The sequence below is a fragment of the Primulina tabacum genome, chromosome 12 (genome assembly GCF_025594145.1).
Source record: "Primulina tabacum isolate GXHZ01 chromosome 12, ASM2559414v2, whole genome shotgun sequence".
NCBI classification, from domain to species: Eukaryota; Viridiplantae; Streptophyta; class Magnoliopsida; order Lamiales; family Gesneriaceae; genus Primulina; species Primulina tabacum.
In genome coordinates, this window is record NC_134561.1 from 6,085,187 (window position 1) to 6,108,571 (window position 23,385).

Consider the following 23,385-nt stretch of genomic DNA (forward strand, 5'->3'; position numbering starts at 1 on the left):
TCTCAATAGCTTCAGTTTTGGCTCGTTGAGCATTTGTGTGTCATGTATGTTTGCGTTCAATTATGTCATGGTTGCGATTTTTTTTTGTTGAGCATGTGGTTGTGTGTTAACATGTTCAAGACTACGGTGTGGTTGACCGCTTGAATAGTTAAAACCATATTAAGTTCCTTTTAGGACTCAACTTTTCCATACTTCCCTGTGTAATGATAAAGGTTTTGCACCTAAGACGTTACAAGAGTTTAAAATTTTCAAAGAAATAACATAATGAATGGACAAACATTGTCAATTTACAATATAAATATATATTTTTAACATAGCCTTATATAGAATCCCACAATCAAATTTGACCTTAAAAAATAAGTTAATTAATTAAATTAACCTTGTGAGTATGTTAAATTCAAAACATATCCTTGCATAAAAAATATGTTAATCAGCATTTTTACTTTCTTTATATTATTTTGCATGAACATAAACATAAATTAGAATATTATAGGTTACGTTAAATTGCCAAATTTATAGCGTAACTATACACTATTTTTTATTAAACACTTATAATTTTTTTTTACAAAAGAGATTAAATATTATAATATTTCATATGTATTAAGTACGCTAATATTAATTTATCTGTCATATTAAATAAAATTTTATATATTAAAATAATATACAAAATTTAATCATGCAAATGCACGTTTTCTAAACCCTTTTAAATATCATATAAATCATTTGAGGTATTGCAAACCGGAGATTGTACAATGAAGAACAACTTTCCTCTCCCAATTTCGGTAATTTATATTTCATTTTCTCATTCTCCCTTTCTCAATATCAGCACTAACCTTCGTATATTCTCCTCTATTCTATTTTTGAAATTTCAGTCCACGTACAAATGGTCGTCGACTCAACTCTGAAGCAGCCAAGGTTTAATCTTTTAAATACGGTTCTTTTTAATATATAAATTAGTAATTTTGCATTCTACTTTTCTCTCTAAGATGTATACTTATCAGATTATTGCATAAATTTATGTTTTAATTCTCCAATTTTGCTTTTCATAGTTGCTCATAAAATTGCTCTCGACATGCTCGATGAAATGTGAGAAAGAACATATTAAACTTAAAATATTGGATGACTATTTACAAAAGCCATAGTTGCATGTTCTCTACTGTTTGTATCGAAGTCATTAAGAGTATGACTTCAAGAATATAAAACAATTATTTATTAACATAATTAATTTCTCATTCATTCGTTTTGTTATCAATTTTTGCTTGAATAATTACATAATCAACAATGCATATAAGAAGGTTATCAAATTTGAAAGCATTGACTCCTCTTATAGCCTTAATTGGGTTAATCGCAGCCTTAATTATGGATGGTATTTGATGTCTATCCGGGTAAATCGGGTAGGCAAAAGTCGGGGCAATCAACCAGAAAATGATAGTAGTGTTTAAGGAAAATGAGTAAGGAAATGATATATCTTGTGAGAAAAATATATATCTGTAATCTTGGGCTTCTATCGTGACCTGCAAACAATGAAATGAACTCGTGAATGGGTGTTGGAGGAGTGTCCGGCATGGCTACTCCGATACTTAAGTCAGCAGGTTGAAGATGATGACAAGGGGCAATATATGTGAGAATATATGTGAATGGTTGAGAATTCAAAATTCCAGAATCTGTAAATGAGATTGATACCTGCTATTTATAGGAGGAAATCCCATGATTACCTTGTTTTCAGTGCCCACTTGCTAAGTATGGTAAGACGGCTGCCCATACCCTGCTTCTGATGACTTATCTGACACGCCAAACCCATGTTGTTCTGACAGAAATGATTGCCAAGCATAAGGTAGCTCATACTGATATACTCGAGTGTGACACACTTCTCGAGGTAGCCCGGGTAGAAAGTTCCCGGGAGCTTGTATGAGAGCCCGGGCTCTTGATTGCCCGGGGAGAAAATATCTCGGGTAATCCCATGCTCGGCTGCTGAAGAAAGTGATGTGTATTGATTCTGCTTTGGGCTATCCATTTAGTTTCTCGGGTCATCCATAATCCGGGCTCCTATGGGGGTATCACCACCTATCCCTTAAGTAGTTGGGCTAGAGTCTTACTCGCTGTCCCGATCAGTCATGCTTGGGCTCCAATAGAAAGATTACCAACTCTAGATTATAAAAGCATCGGGGGCTTCAAATATCCCATAGATGAGATGAGGTGCCAGGGCCTCATGTCTCCCGAACTTTAAATAAGATGTTGGGGCCTCATTTATCTCGGACTTTAAATATTTTTGTCGTTTAGTATTCTCGGGTAGTTAGGATAATGTCGTGATGCCACATGACCCAGAATTACAATGGTCAGAAACGCTTCGTATTCCGAGAATCTGATAAGTCTGACACTTCGATATCGATGCACGTCCTTTCATATGTCTGCACAATTTCCAAGATTCATCTTAGCCGTCCGATTCAACTTTAGATCAATGGTTGAGATCAATTTCCTCCACCTATATATAACAACACACCCCCTTCTTTTGTCACTTTACCAAACTTGAATTCTCTCAAATCTTCCCCCTTCCTCCGCGGCGCAGTGCTTCCCCACTTCCGGCGATCTTCAACTACTGCCACCTCTTCGCTCGTACAGTCACCACCTTCTACCTAAAAACTCGTAAGTTTCCTCTTTATATCAGAAATGTATAATTCCACATCTTCTACCTCTGGAGCGAATGTGCGAGGCTCGCTTAGCAACGAGTCCACCGCGATGCGCTCTGAATCAATCCTTTCTCCTCCCCAGCAACGTTTTCCTTCTCAAATCTCTAAAAAACTCAAAACCCAAAGGTCCAAACCTTCCTCCTCGGGCCCTTCCCGAGCTCCGAAAAAGAGCAAGGGTAAGGGTAAAGCATGAGCTTCATCGCCACCTTCATTGGAGACCCCAGGAGCTCCTTGGTTCACCTCAATGAGAAGCAAACTGCGCTCGGGGGCTGACGAGGAGCTCCGCGTACTAGGATCCATCCCTTCTAACTTTTCTATTTTAATACCTAGTCCCTCTGATAGGGCAGACAGCCCTCCTCCCGGCTACACCACTTTCTTCCGGGACCAAGTTAGATATGGTCTCCGGTTCTCCATCCCCCATTTCTACATCGAGTTCGCCAAATTTTTTGATGTGTCTATTAACTAACTCCATCCCAATTTCTTCCGTATTATGGCCTCGGCCTATGTTATTTTTAAAATGAACAATATTCTTATCACCCCCCTCGTCCTTCATTATTTTTTCGTTTGCAGACTGGGGGATAATGCCTTCTCCCTGTCTGCCCAACTAAATGCCCGGTTCCTTGATGATATCCCTTCTTCCCAGAAGGGGTGGAAAGGACGATTCTTCTTTATCCAACTCCCGGGTCCCATTCCTTGTCTGACCGGGTTTCTCCCTTCTCTTCCTGCACAACCTTCCCTCCCCAAATCCTACAAATTTGAGGAACCATACACCCGAAGCCAAGAGTTGGTGGAGGGTCAAAAATTCTCCTCTTCTACCCTTATCTTTGAGGAGAACTTGGTAGCATACAGGTTGAGTGCCAAGGTAGAAAATCCATTATACCGGGTCATTGAAGAAGTTGCTGGCCCGGGTACTCAACCCAGTAACTCTATTCTTCAAACTTTTGAGTTTATTCCTTTTGTTCTTTATTCTAGAATCACACTAACCTTCTTTTTCCTTGTGCATATAATACAGAGATGTAAGAGACCTTAGCTAGGAAGTGGGCAGCTGAAAAGGCGGCCAAATAGGAAAAGCTCACAGCCCGGAGAGCGGCTGCTGAGAAAAAGAGAGTGGCCGAGGAGGAGGCGGCCTGGCTGAATAAATCTGCCCAAGTAGAAACCCAACAGCATCAGGAGGCAACTCGGGCGGCCTCACAAGAAGAGTCTGAAGATCATGTTCCCTTCGTCCAGATGAAAAGAAAGGCCACCACAGGCCCGGAACTGGTATTAATTGAAAGTACTCAGGGAGAAAGTCAGGGCATCACCTCCAGAGCAACACGATCCACCCCTCCTCTCCATAGCCGGCCACTCCAAGAATCTCTGCAGCCCAATATACGTCCCCGGGCCAACATCTTCATAGAGGGAGCCACTCCAACTGGACTCTTGTTACTGAAACAGATGCTGCTTCCAGTTGAGGAGGCGCATTTGAAGAGTTCCCTCCCTACCCCAAAACTTTTTGAGGGGTCCAACCGGATCTTATCCGTAAGTTCTTCGATCCTTCCTCTCTTCCCTTTTTTATTTATACACATACTAACCCTCTGTGAACAGGGTGTTCAAATGCTGATCTCCACCTTTGAAGAGGTGGCGGCGGCGGCCACCACTGCTAATAATAGAGCCCGGTCCTTCCAAGAGCTTCAAGAGCAATTGCGAGGGGAGATTTCCTGGGCTCAATCAACCCACGAGGGAGAGATGGCCAATCTCCGGGCTACTGTCGAATCGACCTGAGCAGATCAGGAGATAAGTCTCGAGATATCATCAGTGAGGGCCTTGTCCGGGAAGAAACTCTGCAAGGTACCATATCTGTCTTGGAATCAAGGATTAAATCTTTATCCGAGCAGGTAGAGGTACAACAATCTCGGGCGGAAGCTGCGGAGAGGACCCTGGCTATTGCTGAGTATAATAAGGATAAATGGCAGGACTCTTTCCTCCAATATCCTGAATTCAAGGTGGCCGTCGAGGATCGGGCCTATCCTCTCTTCAAGATCGGTTTTGACAAATGACTGGTGCAATTTGAAGAGGCCGAGCTACTGCTTGAGGATAGGGAAGGCTTCCCTGACTTTGGATGAGCCATAGCATCCCTTCCCAAGGATGGTGAAGAGGAGAAGGAAGAGCCACAAGAAGAAGAGTAGTCGGGGTCAGACCATGTAGATAAATATTAGGTTTGTAATTTTCATTTTCTTGTAATTTCATCCTTCGGGCTTTTCATGAATGAAATATAATTTTTCCCTTTACTTATTTTGCTTCCACAAATGCATAAACATCATACAACTAACCGACTTTTGAAGAGTTAATCCAACATTGTTTGTGAATGATGAAACTCAAAAATTTTCTAAGTGTTGGAGAATAACCGGTAACTTCTGATAAGTAATCGAGATGTTGAGCCCTGGGCTGAATAAAATCCCTGTACTTAGTAAAATTATCGAGGTGAAAAACCTCTAAGTCAGGGTACAGAGCCCTGGATTTTTTCAATAACCAGAGTACGGAACCCTGGGTTGGGGATCATGTTCCGGGACTTGGGAATGGTCGAGGTGTGGTGCCCCGAGCCAGGGTGTAGAGCCCTGAGCTTATTAATAACCAAGGTACGGAGCCTTGGGCCGTGGATCATGTCCCGAGACTTGGGAATGATCGAGTTGTGATGCCCCGAGCCAGAATGTAGAGCCTTGGGCTTATTAATAACCAAGGTACGGAGCCTTGGGCCGGAGATCATGTCTCGGGACTTAGGAATGGTCGAGGTGTGGTGCCCCTAGCCAGGGTGTAGAGCCCTGGACTTATTAATAACCAAGTTACGGAGCCTTTGGCCGGGGATCATGTCCCGAGACATGGGAATGGTCGAGGTGTGGTGCCCCTGAGCCAGGGTGTAGAGCTCTGGGTTTATTAATTGGAAATGGTCAAGGTGTAGTGCCCCGAGCAAGGGTGTAGAGCCCTGGGCTTATTAATAATTAAGGTATGGAGCCTTGGGCCGGGGATTATGTCTCGGGACTTGGAAATGGTCGAGGTGTGGTGCCCCAAGTCAGGGTGTAGAGCCATGGGCTTATAGATTAACGAGGGCTCTGTACTTCCCGATATTTAGATATAGCATTCATAAATTTTCTGAGAAGCAAAGAACTTTCATTATGTCTTCAAACATATAATTACATCTTTAAAGCAAAATATTTCTTTAAATGAAATACATTCCATGGTCGCTTGAGAGAGCGTCCTTGGGTATCCTCTAGATAATAAGCTCTCGAGCTAACCTTCCGGGTTATTTTAAAAGGTCTTTCCCAACGATCTTCCAATTTTCCAACGTCTCTAGATGGATTAACTTTCTTCATGATTATATCTCCTACTTGAATGTCTCGGATTCAGACACGTTTGTTATATGATTTCATAACCCGGCCTCGGTAAGCTTCCATTCGAATCAGAGTCCGCTCTCTCTTTTCTTCCACCAATTCCAATTTCATTGACCGGCTTTGATCATTATCATCTGGGTAAGATTCTACCTGGGCAGAAGATTGTCCGATTTCAACCGGAAGAACTGCTTCAGAACCATACACCATATTAAAAGGAGTATCTTGAGTAGATGCCCGAGGAGTAGTTCTGTACGCCCAGAGAACACTAGGTAATTCTTCCACCCAATCTTTTCCTTTGCCCTGTAGCCTGATTTTCAAAGCTTGCACAATAATTATGTTAACAACCTCTGTTTAACCATTGGCTTAAGGATAAGCAACATGAGTGAAAGACTGAATGATTTTCATTTCCTGGCACCACGCTGTGATCTCCTTTCCATGAAATTGCCTCCCATTGTCTTAGATTAGTCTCCCAGGGACTCCAAATCAGCATAGAATATTCTTCCACAGAAATTTCAAAACTTCCTGCTCAGTAATATTTGCTAGGGGCTCGGCTTCTACCCATTTAGAAAAATAATCAACAGCCACCAACAGAAATTTCTTCTGAGCCCGGGCTATTGGAAAAGGACCAACAATATCCATGCTCCATTGATCAAAGGGACAAGATGCCGAGATAGGCTTCATGAGGGTGATCGGGCTGTGTTGAAAATTTGAATGATGTTGACAACCTTCACAAGCCCGGACCACTCGGGCAGAGTCTTGATTAATAGTGGGCCACCAAAATCCGACAAGCATTGTTTTCCGGGCCAATTCTATTCCTTCGAGATGCTCTCCGCGAGACCTTTCGTGAATCTTCCGGAGGACATAATCCACCTCTCTCATAGATAAGCTCTCTCATAGATAAGCACTTTAGTAGAGGTCCCTGAAATGATCTCCTGTACAAGATATTATTTAAGAGAACAAACATGAGAGATTGTCTCTTGATCTTTTGATATTGAGCTTTATCTTCAGGCAATTCATTGTTTACAATGAATTTTATCAGGGGTGTCATTCAAGAATCCTCTGGTGCTGGCAATGTCTCTTCCTCTGTGGAGATGATTAGCCGGGAAACATGCAATACTTCTCGGGAACTGATTTCTGATAAATAGGAGGCCATCTTTGCCAAACCATCTGGTTCTCCATTCTCGTCCCAGGGTATCTGCTCATTACTCCAATCCACAAAAACTTCTGCCTGGGCTTGAATGAGCTTGAGATATTTATGTATCATGTCATCCTTAGCCTCATAAATGTCATTTATCTGCTGAGTGATCAATTACGAATCAGAATACAAAATCATCCGGGAAGCTCCAATTTCCCGGGTGGCTCGGATACCGGCGAGAACAGCCTCGTGCTCTGCCTCATTGTTAGTCACCCGAGAGTCAATTATCATTGCCAGTTTAATCTTTTCTCCCGGGGGAGCTATTATCACAACTCCTACACCACATCCCGAAAGGCTAGACGTCCCATCCACAAATACCCTCCAGACCTCCTCTTCAGTAGGCTGAACCATCTCTGACAAGAAATCTGATACGGCATGCGCTTTGATTGCAACCCGGGGCTTATACTCAATGTCATACTCTCCCAACTCAACTGTCCATTTAATCATTCTCCCGAAAAATTTTGAATGAGTCATAATTCTCCCCAGAGAACTATTGGTTAACACAATAATTTGATGTGACATAAAATAAGGTCGCAGTTTCCGGGCAGTCATAACGAGAGCGAGAGCTATCTTCTCCACTTCACTGTATCAAAGTTCGGGGCCCTAAAGAGCATGACTGACATAATAGACAAGCTTTTGATCAGAGCCTTCTTCCTTCACAAGTACCGAGCTGACAGCATACTCCGTGGTGGACAGATAGATAAATAATTTCTCCCCGGGCTCTGGATTCACTAAGACAGGAAGCTCGGCCAGATGTCTTTTAAGGTCTTGGAAGTCCTGCTCACACTTTTCATCCCACCCAAACTTCTGTGCCTTTCTAAGAACCTGAAAAAATGAATAACTCCAATGCGCTGACCGGGATATAAACTGGGAAAGAGAAGCAATTCTCTCGGTCAGCTTCTGAACTTCTCGGACAGATCGAGGAGATGACATATTCAGAACGAACTTGATTTTCTCCTTATTCACCTCGATCCCCCGGTCAGTAACCACAAAAGCCAAAAATTTACCACTCTTTAAGCCAAAGATACACTTGGCCGGATTGAGCTTAATTTCATACTGCATAAGAGTGGCAAAAGTCTCTTCCAAATCAGAAATAAAACAAGCAACCTTCTTGGACTTGCCCAAGATATCATCCACATATACCTCTACATTCCTGCCCAACTGCTTCTCAAAGACTTTGTTCATGAGACGCTGATAGGTGGCACATGCGTTCTTTAATCCGAAAGGCTTGACAACATAACAGAATGTGCCTCCCGAGGTGATGAAGTTGGCCTTGTCTCGATCATTCTTGGCCAGGAGAATTTGATGATACCCCTGGTAAGCATCCATGAAACTGAGCAGCTCATATCCAGAGGTGGAATCCACCAACTGGTCAATTCTGGGTAGCGAATAATGGTCTATGGAGCAAGTTTTATTGAGATCCCTGAAGTCCACACATATCCTCCACTTCCCAGTAGATTTTTGCACTAACACCACATTCGAGAGTCAGGTAGGAAATTGTATTTCCCGAATGCGGTCGGCTTTCAGCAAATCTCTAACATGTACATCAATTACTTTTTCCTTCTCAGGACCGAAGTGTCTGTTCTTTTGCTTCACAGGTTGAGATCTTGGGAGGATGTTCAAGTGATGCTCTGCTATCAGGGGTGAGATCCCTATCAACTTCTGCTGGGACCAGGCAAAAACATTAAGATTAGTTTTTAAAAAATTTATCAAACTAACCCGGGTGGATAAGTCAAGGTCTCGGGCCACCCGGATTTCCTTGCCTAGCCAAATCTCCACCACCTACTGCTCTTTCTCTGCCACAAACTGAACTTCTCCATTCTCCACTACCCTCTCCATCTCCCCACAACTCTGAAATTTCTTCCCTCCCTTCCTCGCCCTCTTCTGGTCCACTCGGACCGCTTCTACATAACACTTCCGGAAGAAGGATGATCTCTCCGAACTTCATCTACTGGGCTTCCCACTAGGAACTTAATCTTTTGGTAGTAGGTGGATGCTACGGCCCTTAGCTCATTCATGGCCGGCCGCCCCAAGATGATATTATATGATGAGGGGACATCCACCATAGTGAAAGTAGTCATCATCGTCTTCTTCGGCTCTTTGGTACCCAAAGTTAAGGGCAGGACAGTCTCCCCCTCTGGATAAGCAGCATGGCCATCAAAGCCAAAAAGTGATGTGTCTATAGTCTCCAGCTGATATCCCTGAAAATCCATTTGTACGAGGGCCTCCTTGAAAATAACATTAACAGAACTGCCCGAATCCACGAAAACCCTCATAATGTGATAATTTGCTACCCGGGCTTGAATTACCAGGGTATCGTTGTGGGGAAGATTGACACCCTTCAAATCTTCCGGGCCAAAACTAATCACTGTCTCATTCCTCCTCACCCCTTCCACCTCCACACAATCTCTTATGCTTCTCGACTTACCAGCCCGATTATGATCACCGTCAGTAGATCCTCCAGATATCATTTTTATCACCCCCAAAACAGGGGTGAAGATTTCTTCCTCTCGGGCACTGAATCTCTCCTCCCCCTCGGGGCATCTCTTGAATCTTCCCTGGCATTGGACCGGACTGTCGAGCTGCCCAAGGTGGCAATCTCGGATTTTTGTTTGGTTGCTTATGTCCTTGGACAGCTGGTGGCACGTATTTTCTCTTCAGTGTTTTGCAGTCCTCTGTGTTGTGATAACACACTCTGCGAAGAGTACATAATACCTTCTTCTCAGGCCTTGTACATTGTTGAGATGGTGGCAAGTCCTTGCTACACTCTTGGACCTCCCCGGTCTCGGATAATTTTCAAGGGCACATGATTAGAAAAATATCCCGGGTTACTCCTTCTCGACCCCCTGTCCTCGGACCTAGATACCCGATCTCCTCTCTCTATCTTTACCGACTCCCTCTTCTCCTTCTAGGCCTCCTCTATATTTATATATTTTTCTGCCCGGGCCAACAAATCTTCAAAGTCCCCTGGCGTCTTCTTTGTCAGTGACCAGAAAAATTCACCCTCCCTCAACCCCTAGGTGAATGCATTTGTCTTAATATCGGAGGCACAAGAAAGGACTTTCAAAGCCACTCTGTTAAATATTAAAATATAAGCCCTCAAACTCTCCTCCGGGCTTTGTTTAAACTCAAAAAAACTAAATGCAGTCTTTTTGTATTTCTTACTACTACTAACATGTTGTATAAACACCTTCTGAAAGTTCTCAAAAGAACGGATGCTCTGAGGGGCCAATCCCTCAAACCACCTCTACGCAGAGTCAACTAGAGTGGTCAAAAACACTTTGCACTTGATCCTGTCAGCATAACAGTGCAACATGGCCATATTCTCGAATCTGGCCAGATGTTCCTCGGGGTCTGCATTTCCATAATAATCTTTAACTTTGGCAGACTTAAAGTTCGCGGGAAGAGGTTCCCGGACAATAGCTTCAGAAAACGGGCAACCCTTAATGACTACCTGGGAATGAATTCTACCCTCCATCTGTCCCTCCAACACCCTCATCTTCTGTCTCAACTCTTGCAACTCTTCTATCACAGTCGGGGACTTGGACCCAGCACTTGATTCTCTCTCTTCCATCCTCGCTTCCTCCTCCCCTGCCTCTTGCTCTCTCTTCTGCTCTCCGTCTGCCTGTTTAGCATGATGAGAAGCATCTCTCCGGGCTACGGATTTTTCCACCACATGGGATATAATCCGAGCCAACTCCTCCGGGGACAAGGTAATAATAGGTGGAGGTCCTGGGGCGGAAGACCACCTTTTCTTGAGACAAGCGCATCATCTCCTGGAACCCGTATTAAAATCAATTTCCCACAGACGGCGCCAATAATGTCTATCCGGGTAAATCGGGTAGGCAAAAGTCAGGGCAATCTACTGGATAGTGATAGTAGTGTTTAAGGAAAATGAGTAAGAAAATGATATATCTTGTGAGAAAAATATATCTCTGTAATCTTGGGCTTCTACCGACCTGAAACAATGAAATGAACTCGTGAATGGGCGTCGGAGGGGTGTCCGGCGTGGCCACTCCAATACTTAAGTCAGCAGGTTGAAGATGAAGACAAGTGGCAATATATGTGAGAATATATGTGAATGCTTGAGAATTCAAAATTTCAGAATCTATAAATGAGATTGATACCTGCTATTTATAGGAAGAAATCTCATGATTACCTTTTTTTCAGTGCCCACCTGCTAAGTATGCTAAGGCGGCTGCCCATACCCTGCTTCTGATGACTTATCTGACACGCCAAACCCATGTTGTTCTGACAAAAATGATTGCCAAGTATAAGGTAGCCCATACTGGTATACTCGAGTGTGGCACGCTTCTCGAGGTGTAGTCCGGGTAGAAAGTTCCTGGGAGCTTGTATGAGAGCCCGACTCTTGATTGCCCAAGGGAAAATATCCCGGGTAATCACACGCTCGGCTGCGGAAGAAAGTGATCTGCTATTGATTCTACTTTGAGCTATCCATTTAGCTTCTCTGGTCATCCATGATTCGGACTACTATGAGAGGTATCAGTATTTACTCAAACTCAAAATTTTCTTCGCAAAATATTTCGACTTTTCTTATGCTCACGTTAAACCAATTAAGGCTACAAATTTATATTTTCAAATAATTTTCCTTCGATTGAACCATTAACTATTTCAATACATTTTGGTTGAGCTTTCTGATCTGCTTTATGGCCTACGAGCATAAAATATTTTGTATTTACTTCTTTGTAAATACAAAATAGTATTACATGCATCAATTTTCATATACTAATTAAATACTGTTTTTTATTTCATAATTATAAAATATTAGGCTAATAAATCTGATGTGATTTTATATAATTCATAACTAAAACAAGTAGTCATTTTATGCATTCAATACATAACATTGATTTATTATATTACATGTGCAACGCGTGTGCCTTTATCACTTGTTAGTATAATGCAAGCCAACAACATTATAATTATATTAATAAAAATTTATTTATATATCTATTATTATTTTTATACCATAATTACAAATAATACAATTACAAAAAATAATTTATGAAATTATCTTTTCAAAATTGATCGTATGAAATTTGTGATAAAATCAACGAGTAATATTAAAACTTGAAATAAATGAAAATCATTATCATAATATTAAAAAAAATTACACGTAAATTAGAAAAAGCAAACTACGAAGGAAAAAGATATGCTGAAACCGTGAGAATTTAGAAGATGCTTGTTGTTTGAAGAAATGCTAAAACAATTTTCCAAGTAGTTCTGAATTACATATCACAATATTAAAAATAATATGAAAAATATATAATTACCCGCTTACAAGTAAACTAGAACAAAAAAGAACCAACGTTGCTTCCTCAATGCAACAAATTAAGATCCCTAATGCTGCTTCATCAAATTAAAGAGCAACATAAATTACTTCAATGCAACGAATTAAGCTCCAACATTTATAGCACGCACAAAAGCTGAATTCGAGACAGAGTACAATCCGTGGCAGTTTGCAGTGTGTCTCGGATTCAAAAGATTCCTTTTACTTTTTTAAAAAATAAAAAATATATTTAAAATTTAATAAGTAAAAAAAAATTTAATTCAGTATAATCTGACATAGATTTTTATAATTCGATACAAATTATACCGGATGTTATAGATTCATAAATGTTTTCAAATTGTTTTCTTTTTATATTATTTAAAGAAAAAATCCAGACATAATAGGCTAACAAACAAACACTTGCCAACTTTAGTTTTTTTAAAAATAATAACACAAGTTGTTATAAAAGTCGTTTCTCGTGTGTTCAAGTTAGTAAAGTAGACGATATTTACAAAGAAGTAAATACAAAATTATTTTACATGCATCAATTTTCATATACTAATTAAATACTGTTTTTTATTTCATAATTATAAAATATTAGGCTAATAAATCTGATGTGATTTTATATAATTCATAACTAAAACAAGTAGTCATTTTATGCATTCAATACATAACATTGATTTATTATATTACATGTGCAACGCGTGTGCCTTTATCACTTGTTAGTATAATGCAAGCCAACAACATTATAATTATATTAATAAAAATTTATTTATATATCTATTATTATTTTTATACCATAATTACAAATAATACAATTACAAAAAATAATTTATGAAATTATCTTTTCAAAATTGATCGTATGAAATTTGTGATAAAATCAACGAGTAATATTAAAACTTGAAATAAATGAAAATCATTATCATAATATTAAAAAAAATTACACGTAAATTAGAAAAAGCAAACTACGAAGGAAAAAGATATGCTGAAACCGTGAGAATTTAGAAGATGCTTGTTGTTTGAAGAAATGCTAAAACAATTTTCCAAGTAGTTCTGAATTACATATCACAATATTAAAAATAATATGAAAAATATATAATTACCCGCTTACAAGTAAACTAGAACAAAAAAGAACCAACGTTGCTTCCTCAATGCAACAAATTAAGATCCCTAATGCTGCTTCATCAAATTAAAGAGCAACATAAATTACTTCAATGCAACGAATTAAGCTCCAACATTTATAGCACGCACAAAATCTGAATTCGAGACAGAGTACAATCCGTGGCAGTTTGCAGTGTGTCTCGGATTCAAAAGATTCCTTTTACTTTTTTAAAAAATAAAAAATATATTTAAAATTTAATAAGTAAAAAAAAATTTAATTCAGTATAATCTGACATAGATTTTTATAATTCGATACAAATTATACCGGATGTTATAGATTCATAAATGTTTTCAAATTGTTTTCTTTTTATATTATTTAAAGAAAAAATCCAGACATAATAGGCTAACAAACAAACACTTGCCAACTTTAGTTTTTTTAAAAATAATAACACAAGTTGTTATAAAAGTCGTTTCTCGTGTGTTCAAGTTAGTAAAGTAGACGATATTTTGACAAACATGTTAGTGTCCAACAAGTCAATTTGTGGTTGTGGTTTTAATTAAATTAATTTGTGAAACATTCTTTATTTAATAAATGGTTATTTGTCTGATATATATTTTTTATATTTATACTCATGCATTTGCATTAATATAAAGACCTTGAGTTTACTATAGTCAATGAGAAATGATTAATACAATTATTGGTAATCATGAAACACATTTCTAAGTGACTATAATCTCTAAATTAGTTTTTAGTTGATGAACTCTCAAGAAGTACGAAACTGAAAGGCTCATTCGAGACTACTGTTCATGATGTGGAAGGATTACGTTTCACTAGTCCACACATATCGAGAAAAGATAACAATTTTGAGTTTTATTTTCATAAAAAATTATAAAAGATTTATACAATATTGATTTAGTGATGAAAAATGAGATTACTGTAAAGTTTTTTTTATCATTTTTTTAAAACTATATATTTATTTTAAACCATATATATATTAGTTTGAAAAAACAAAAACCATGATGATCAAGTACATTATTTTTTAAAAGAATTAGATAACATAATTTACTTATTTTAAAAGAAAATGAATGAATTTTAATATAGGTTGTAAAATTTATGCAAAATAAAAAAGAAAATTACAAAATCCGATTATGTGAAACCAAATTATAAAATTATTTCCTAATTAACCAATTTACATCACTTAAAAGGATAATTTGTTGTAAAAATAATAAAATTTGACCCGACACAATAAAAATAAGTAAATAAAATTTGGAATCACTAAATCAAGTTAATATTTCTTATTTGACATTGATACTCTCATACGTGACTCATGGTACTATAATTAAACATATACATATATATAAGAGATAATCGGTGTCAAACAAGTAATATTCGAGAAGTTTAGTGGCTTTCGGAGAAAGTACTAAAAAAAATTTATTAGATGAAAGCCAAACTTTGACAAGTTACATAGCTAAATTCCAAAAAAATTAATCTTACAAAACTAAGATCTCTATTTCCCCGTTTTATTATATAAACTCACATTCCGCCGATGGTCATCCCTCTATATACTTGTATTTTGATCATGTTATATACTGTATGTTGATATGAAAAATGCACGAAACTTTTTTTTGTTTGATCATATGAATGATAGAACGTTACCGTTATCATTTTTTATACATAATACGTATGAACTTCCACGTTTTCTTGAGTTTTTGGATCGCATGCTTCACTGGACCTATCCAAAGGCATGCTGCTGCATTTGGTTGGGTTATGGGGTGTGTTTAGGTGTTAGTAAGTTGTCCGAGATGGGCAGATAAGCCGCTGGTACAATGGAAATCGTAAGAAGCATAATAGCTCCACGTAGGGTGATCGCGGCTTGGTGCGTGCATTTTGATGCATGGCTGGACTAGGGCTCATGGCTAGGGTCTAGGCAGGGTCTTAGGGTCCCAGGGTAAGCCTGGTGTGGGTCGATTAGGGTCTGGTTGGACAGCAAGGGGGCTGGAGTCGATTTGCGCCGCATGCGCTGGTGTGGTGTCGCGCATGGGGGCTGTGCACGGCTTGTGTGGTTCCATGCGGGTTTGTGTGTCATGGGCTGGAAAGGGTCGAACCAGAGTCTTAAATTATGTCTAAGGGTCGAGTATAGTGCTTTGTTCGGGCTGGAATCGGAAGGGAGTTGTACGGACACATATTTGTTAAAGTGTCATTCTTTGGGCAGCTTGTGTTCTATGGTTGGTTGTGCATGGTTTAAGGGGTTAGGGGTCGGTTTAGAGCCTTTGACAGTAGGCTGGGATGTGGTTCACGCATGGGTCGAGTCCCGAGTCGATTGGTATGTTCTAAGCAGTTCTATTTAATTCGGGAATCGTACGTGTCCGAATGCACCTTTAGGGGCTGTTTTGGTTATTATTTTAGGATGTTGTGGCAGCATGTCCGAGGACGATCCAACGAGATCTACGATGTTCGTAAGTATGTATGACGTGCAAAATAATTATTTTTGAGGTATGCAATTTGTCTTGTGGACAATTATGTTTATGGGTTTGGAAGCCGGAGAAAGTGTCTGGGGACCTTTCTAACCTCTTCGGGAGAATAATGTTACGTTAGGGAGTGAACATGTGGGGATCTTAACTCTTAATCGTTATTAAAATGCAATTTTATTAGAGTTAATTAATTACAGTGTGTTGGAACATTTCATGTTCGCAATCTTTATTTTGATGTTAACAAAACTTTTTATTGTGTTTCTAACATATTTACTCAAGTGTGAAGTTATTGAAACAAGAAAAAATCTGAAACTGAATTTCTGGCAAGCTTCGGTATTTTGATGATATCTCTCAACTGGATGATACAAATGCCAATCCGCCAACTTGTTTGATCAGAAAACTCAATTTGAAACAAGTTGTATTTCACGTCAGTTGGGAAAAATCAGATGTTATATAGGCCAAACTGATCGTAACTGATCACACCAAGACAACAATCAGTTGGGTTTAAGCAGCTGCGGTTATTTGGTCATATCTCTCAGCTCAGTTATTGAAATGAAGAGATTCAGTATGCGTTGGAAAGATAAGAAGATGATCTACAAATCATCTTGAGAAGTCAAAGTCTGAATCGAAGCATAAGATGGTGATAAATGACAATGAAGCTACTGGTTCTGCACAAAATGAAATCAGCTAGGCTGATTTCAGTAGACCAGCTGAAACTGAACCAAACCAGCTGAAACTGAACTGAACTAGTTGAACTGAACCAGACAATTGAACCAGCTGAACTGAAGCGAACCAGCAGCTGACCAACTGAACTGAACTGAACTGAACCAGCTGCTGACCAGTTGAACAGAACGACCAGTTGAGTTGACCAGTCAGGAAAAAGTCCAGTAAGACGAATTTGACCGTTGCAATATCAGAAACAGTACAAAAACTTTCCAAACGGTCATATTATTGTGTCTAACGTATGTATAAATCATTGTTGGGGCTTATAAATACAACATCTAGAAGATCAAACAAGAGCTTTTGAAGATGATTCAAAGCATGAGCAGTTAGTATGAAAAAATCAGCTATTTGAGAGCACAACCCCTTGTGTGAGGATACATTTGAGATGTACAAAGTAAAGGATAAATTTCTCACACACAATCACTCACACATATACAAGAGAGTTGAACTTCAAAGATTAGTTGAGTGAGTCTTGCACAAAGACAATAAACTTGTGTATGTAGTCTTTGCATATGAGACATTAAACAATATGCTGATTGAGAGGTACTACCTACAATCTTGAGTGCTAGGAGTTTCAATTAGGCAAGAGATAAGTCCTAAGTTGAAATGGGTTTGTACAAGGTGTTTTATAAAAAGTCTTCTAGTGGATCCTTCCCAAAGGGAAAAAGGGTTGACGTAGGAGCATTTGAAGTCTCCGAACATCCATAAACAAATTCGTGTCTATTCGTTTATTGCTTTAGTTATCATTTTCATTGTTTTTAAAGATGCATTGTTGAAGCATTTTATGTGTTCTTCAAATACCAAAATATTTCATACAAAGTGTTTCATAAAATGCTTCAACCAAAATATTTTTACTTATTCAACTTGCATATATATTTTAAATGATTTACAAAATGTTTAATCGGTTTTTACGAAGGATTATTTCGAGTGTCTTCCGCTTGGTTTGAAAACCAAACTCGATTTAATTCATCGGTGTTTAATATTTCAAGAATCGAGCAATTGTAGCTCAACGATGATCCCCCTAATTGATCCTGACATAGTGGAAAACGAGAAAAAAAATTTATTTACAATGAGCCCAAAATGTGTCAACTATAATTAAAATACTAAAAATAGTATATAAAAATCCCACACATGACTGACATCAACTACATACAAACAACTCATATCCTCGGGACATGCTCCGGTATATAGATACATATATATACTGGGATAGACAACTCAACATCAACTTAGATGTGACTCCTTCCAGAAGTACCTTCTCCGGTCTCCTGATATCCTGGAGTATTTGCCGTTGTACACTCACAAAGATAACAATAGCCCCCCTTGAGGGGTTAACCAACGCTCCGTATGGAACAACCATAATATATACAACATATATCTATACAATGATATATGATATGCAATGCATGCATGTCGTGGAGATATCATGTCAAATTCTCATCCACTGAGCAAATATCAGAATTAATCGAATCACTATCAAATCAATGCTCGATCTGGCACGCCGACCTTAATCAAGTATAAGGGAATATCCATATGATAGCGTCGGCAAAGCACCATCAAATCCCAAATCTCAACCAATCAATCATAGGGACCACGGATGACTATGTTTTCAAGGGCCACAAAATGCCAGACATAGCATCATGCTCCAAACCCCAGAATCGTAATCCAATGATATAAAGATATCCAAGGGTCATAGCTCAACGTGCATGTCATGTATCGATGTATTTATAAAATGATATGTGTTAACAAAATATTTATTTTATACATCGATCTACCAATCATGAATTCGTATATGCCACATCAACTCAACCAATTAGTCATTTATTTCAATAAATAAATTAATTCAAATGCAACACTAATAACGTATTTGAATGTATCAATTCATTCTACGCTATTCAGTTTAACCTTTACGTTATTAAGATAATTATATCGCATTATAAATGATAATATGTCATTGAATTTCAAGTTTCAAAATTGTTTTGGAACTTCGAAAATTCATATAAAATTGAAATCATAACATAATTCAATTCTGAATTTGAAAGTTAGTTTTTCGTCGGTTATTCTATCGCATATATTGATCTCGAATTCAAACACATGCTATTCCAGCGATCTATAAATAAAAGTTCTGAATCGAGAAGAAAATTACCTCAAAAAAACGCTCTCAACAACAAGATTCAGAATATATAATTTGTTTCGAGTTTCGACAACGTTTCGAGGTATATTCGAACGATAGCACATGAATTCCAAAATTTTCCTTCAAAATTTCAGAGGAAATGAGAAGAAGCTTATCGGCAAACTCATTCTTATCAACATTAAATGTTGTGCAGCCAAGGTATGCGCGCAGGGGCGCAAGAATTGGCACAGCCACGCACCTGGTTCTATCCGAAAGTGTTTTTAACAAGCTTGGCGTGTGCGGGCACACGAGAGCCTGCGCGAGTGCGCGCCTTGTGCTGTCTGAAACGTTATTTTAGTTTTGAATTAGCAAAAGTGGTCAACATGAAAGTTGTAGATCTATGTCTTGGCTTTAATTTTCTACCAACCTCACTCAATTTGGATATAGGACGCGAGAGTTATGATCATTATCCCAAAATGTGTCAGTGTAGGAACTTCAATGCACATGATACACTTCGGGATGATTTTGCCCTATTTCCAAATGGATTTGGACAAACTCGAAACATGAAAGTTTTAATACTATATATTAGATTTCTAATGAAATTGATTTCATTTCATTTGAACTAATACTCAGATAATTATGCTGAAAACAGTAACATGTGTCACTTCTCTATTGCGGTTCAGCACACCATCAAACACAAAGCAATTACTACTACAATCTTTCATTATCATAACATATTTTCTCAATTTCATTGTCAATGACATACTTCTTACACTTAATAATATGAAAATTTCAAGAATTATCGAAAATCAAAATATGATTGACGATAATACGATACGAGGCCCTTACAGAACATCTAGTCCAAGTGTTGTGGTGATCCCTACCGGTCTAGTACTGTGGTTAATTTGATCAAATGATTTATGTTATGGGTCACTTTCATTGAACAGAACTTGATTTACGATTACGATCATGTATAACGAGAATTAAAATATGATTTTATGAAAATGTTTATGCAAGAAAGTCGTGTTATACACTGTTGGAACATTTCATGTTCGCAATCTTGATTTTGATGTTAACGAAACTTGTTATCTTTTTACTAATAACTTACCTAAGTGCACAAGAAACTGACATTGATCAGGCTTTGAACTAATCAGTTACCAAGCCAAAACTGAAGCTATCGAGACGCAAACTGAAAGCGCCAACTGATCGCTCAAACTGAACCAGTTCAACTGAAGTATGAAGAGCAGTTTAACTGATTGTCCAGTTTATAGGTGGTACAACAGAAGACCTTTAGAAGGCTGGCCAGCTGATGAAGTGTTCGACTGATGCAGAGCCCAACTGACCAATTCAAATGAATCAGTGAAATCAGTTCAACTGACGAGTCAACTGATTTCACCTCACTAGTTCAACTGACCAGTTGAAAGCATCAGTCTGGAATCAATCAGTTTGCAGAACACGACAAGCTTATCAAAAGTAGAATCCAGCTACGCACATTAAGGAAAAGCAATTGTATTATCAATAGTACAATAATGGACGTTGCGACAAAGCTTAAAGACAAAATGTTCCAGAATGGCTGTCGGAAAAGTCGAGACACATATTTCAAAGAACTCATTCAAACTGCAACGATCACATGTGATGAGTCTTGATGTATGGTCGCATTACTACTATAAATACAGAGCAAGACCATCAACAACTAGAAGTGTGGAAAAACAAAAGAAATGGCACGCTTATTGCATATCAGCTTGTAAAGAATCAATCAGCCCAGTCGAAGGAACAATTCAAGTTATATCAGCTTAGTATAGAAGCTTATTTCTCTCAGTGTGTGAGAACACCTTTCAGGTTGTTTTCAGAGATCAGTTCATACACACACACACACCACCACGCAAATACTGTCTTGCACAAAGACGTAAAACTCGTGTATGTAGTCTTTGACACACAGACATTAAACAAGTGTTGGCTGGAAAGTGATGCCTTCAGTCTAGACTAGGAGTTCAGTTAGGCAGTGGGTAAGTCCTAAGCTGGGTGGGTTTGTACAAGATGTTTTATAAATTAAAGTTTTCTAGTGGATGCTACCCGAGGTGGTAGAAGGGGTGACGTAGGAGCAGTTGAAGTCTCCGAATATCCATAAACATATCTTGTGTATTAACTGTTTAACTATGTTTTAAAACGATTTGATCAGTTCAGTTAAGTCCATAGTTGAACTGATAGAAGCCAGAATTGATTCTCCGTATTTCAGTCGATCAGTTTATACAAGTCATTAGACTTTAAAATCTTTCAGTTTTTCTTAACGAAGGATTAGTTCGAGTGTTTTCCACTTGATTTGAAACCAAACTCGATTTAATTCATCGGTGTATACATTCTTAGAACACGAGCTATTGTAGATCATTAAGAATATTGTGTTTGAAGCACCCTCACAGGTGCCCAAACCGATCCATCATACATAGTTATGTTCATATTACGCTATATACGAGCTACGTTTAAATTGCATGAATTTTTATTACGTATTACTTGTTATTCACGGTTTATGCATGTTGAGTCTTTAGACTCACTAGACTTCATCGATGCAGATAATTTGGATGAGAAGACATGAAGCGGTGACTAATGAGCAAAATCGGACCAGTGATAGTACAAACCCGAGGACCTTGTAGATCATGATATTTTACTTTTTCACGTTTTAAAACTATTTACTCTGATTTTTATGTCTTAGTATTGGTGACTAGTATGTTGAAACTTTTTTTTTTTGAAGGAAATTTCATTAAGCATGTAAAGAACTACAACCCTCATCCAAATGTTCAATCAAACAATTCGGAATCTCAAAATAAGTAGAAGGACTAGCCTTTAAATGAGCCGCTCGGGCCAGAGCATGAGCTACTGCATTTGCTTGTCTATAAACAAATTGAACCGAGAGCGATTCTCCTTGATTTAGAAGAGATTTGCATTGGCGCACAATAGATCCAAAATCCGTATCATCATCTATTGGATTTTTTATGGCATCGACAATATTTTTCGCGTCAAGCTCGAAAATCACATTTGCAAGCTCCATTTCCTTGATCCAGGTAATAGCTTGGAGTAGCGCAAGAGCTTCGCATTCCTTGATAGCAGGATTTACGGCGTTATGTTGCATTCGACATGCTATAAACTCTCCATTTTCGTCACGCAGCACCCCACTAAGTCCAAACCTGTTGCTTGAAGTGAACAACGCAACATCTGTATTGCACTTTAGGAAGGAAGCAGGAGGTTTATGCCATGTCTTGCAGCTGGTATCAACACTGTTGGAGTTGAGATGCATTACTTTCTTTTTTCCCTGTGCTTGCAACCAATCATATAAATTCTGCAGTGCAAAATGTACCACCTGTGTAGGTGTGTTCGGTTGATTATTCCACAGTTTTTCATTCTGTTGTCTTCATAAGCTCCATAAAATCATAACAACCTTGCCCATTCTATTTGTAGTTAGCGAGTTCAGCATCATAAATATGAATTCTACAAAGCTTTCAGCTTGAGATGAGCAGGAGTTTATTCTTGACACAAATTGGGTTTCACTCCAACAGTTTTGGGCAACTGGGCAGGTAATGAATATATGCCAGGTATTCTCAATATCACATTCACACTGAACGCATGTAAGAGGAACTTGAATACCTTTCTGTTGAAGACTTTCTCGGACCGGGAGACAGTTTCTGGTTGCCCTCCATAAAAAGTGTTTTACTTTAGGTGGAACTTGTAAATTCCAAATCTTTCCCCATTCTCCTGCCACTCCATTTTCCTCACTCAAAGAGCTATTCTCCAAGCCAACCCAATATCCCGACTTAACAGTATACTTCCCAGACTTGCTATAATGCCATACCCAAGAATCTGGATTGTTGGTATCCTGCAACGGAATTTGCAATATTGCTTTGACATCTCGATCATTAAACAATTCACATAATAATCCAATATCCCATTGTTGATGGTCTGAACTCATCAAATCCGATACTCTCAGCACTTCCATGTTCGGGATTATAGGCGTTTGTATTCTGAAATTTGCATCATCTCGTAGCCAAGGATCATTCCAGACATTAATATTGGTTCCATTTCCTATCTTCCGTCGGCACCCTATCCTCATCAATGATTGAGAACTCCAGATACTTTTCCATACAAAACTTGGATTATGGCCCAGTTGGGCTGAAAGAAAATCCCCTATAGGGAAATATCTAGCTTTGAAGATTCTACTGGCGAGCGTATCTGGGCTGGAAATAAAGGACCAGCCTTGACTCCCTATCATTGCCAGATTCAAGCCGTGGAGATTTCTGAAACCAATACCACCTTTCTCTTTCCTGACACTCAATCTATCCCATGATAGCCAATTTATGCATCTTTGGTTTGTTCTCTTAGAGCCCCACCAGAACGAGTTTAACATCCTCTGGATTTCCTCTACTAATGACACTGGCAGCAGAAGCACACTCATG

General features: G+C 38.7%; 1 long non-coding RNA gene across 1 annotated transcript; it reads left to right on the forward strand.

Annotated features, from left to right (window-relative positions):
• Positions 1-685: 685 nt before the first annotated feature.
• On the forward strand, positions 686-21,651 carry LOC142520482 (uncharacterized). Its single transcript, XR_012813930.1, has 3 exons — positions 686-782; positions 873-915; positions 21,511-21,651. It is a non-coding gene; the product is annotated as an uncharacterized LOC142520482 (long non-coding RNA).
• Positions 21,652-23,385: the final 1,734 nt, after the last annotated feature.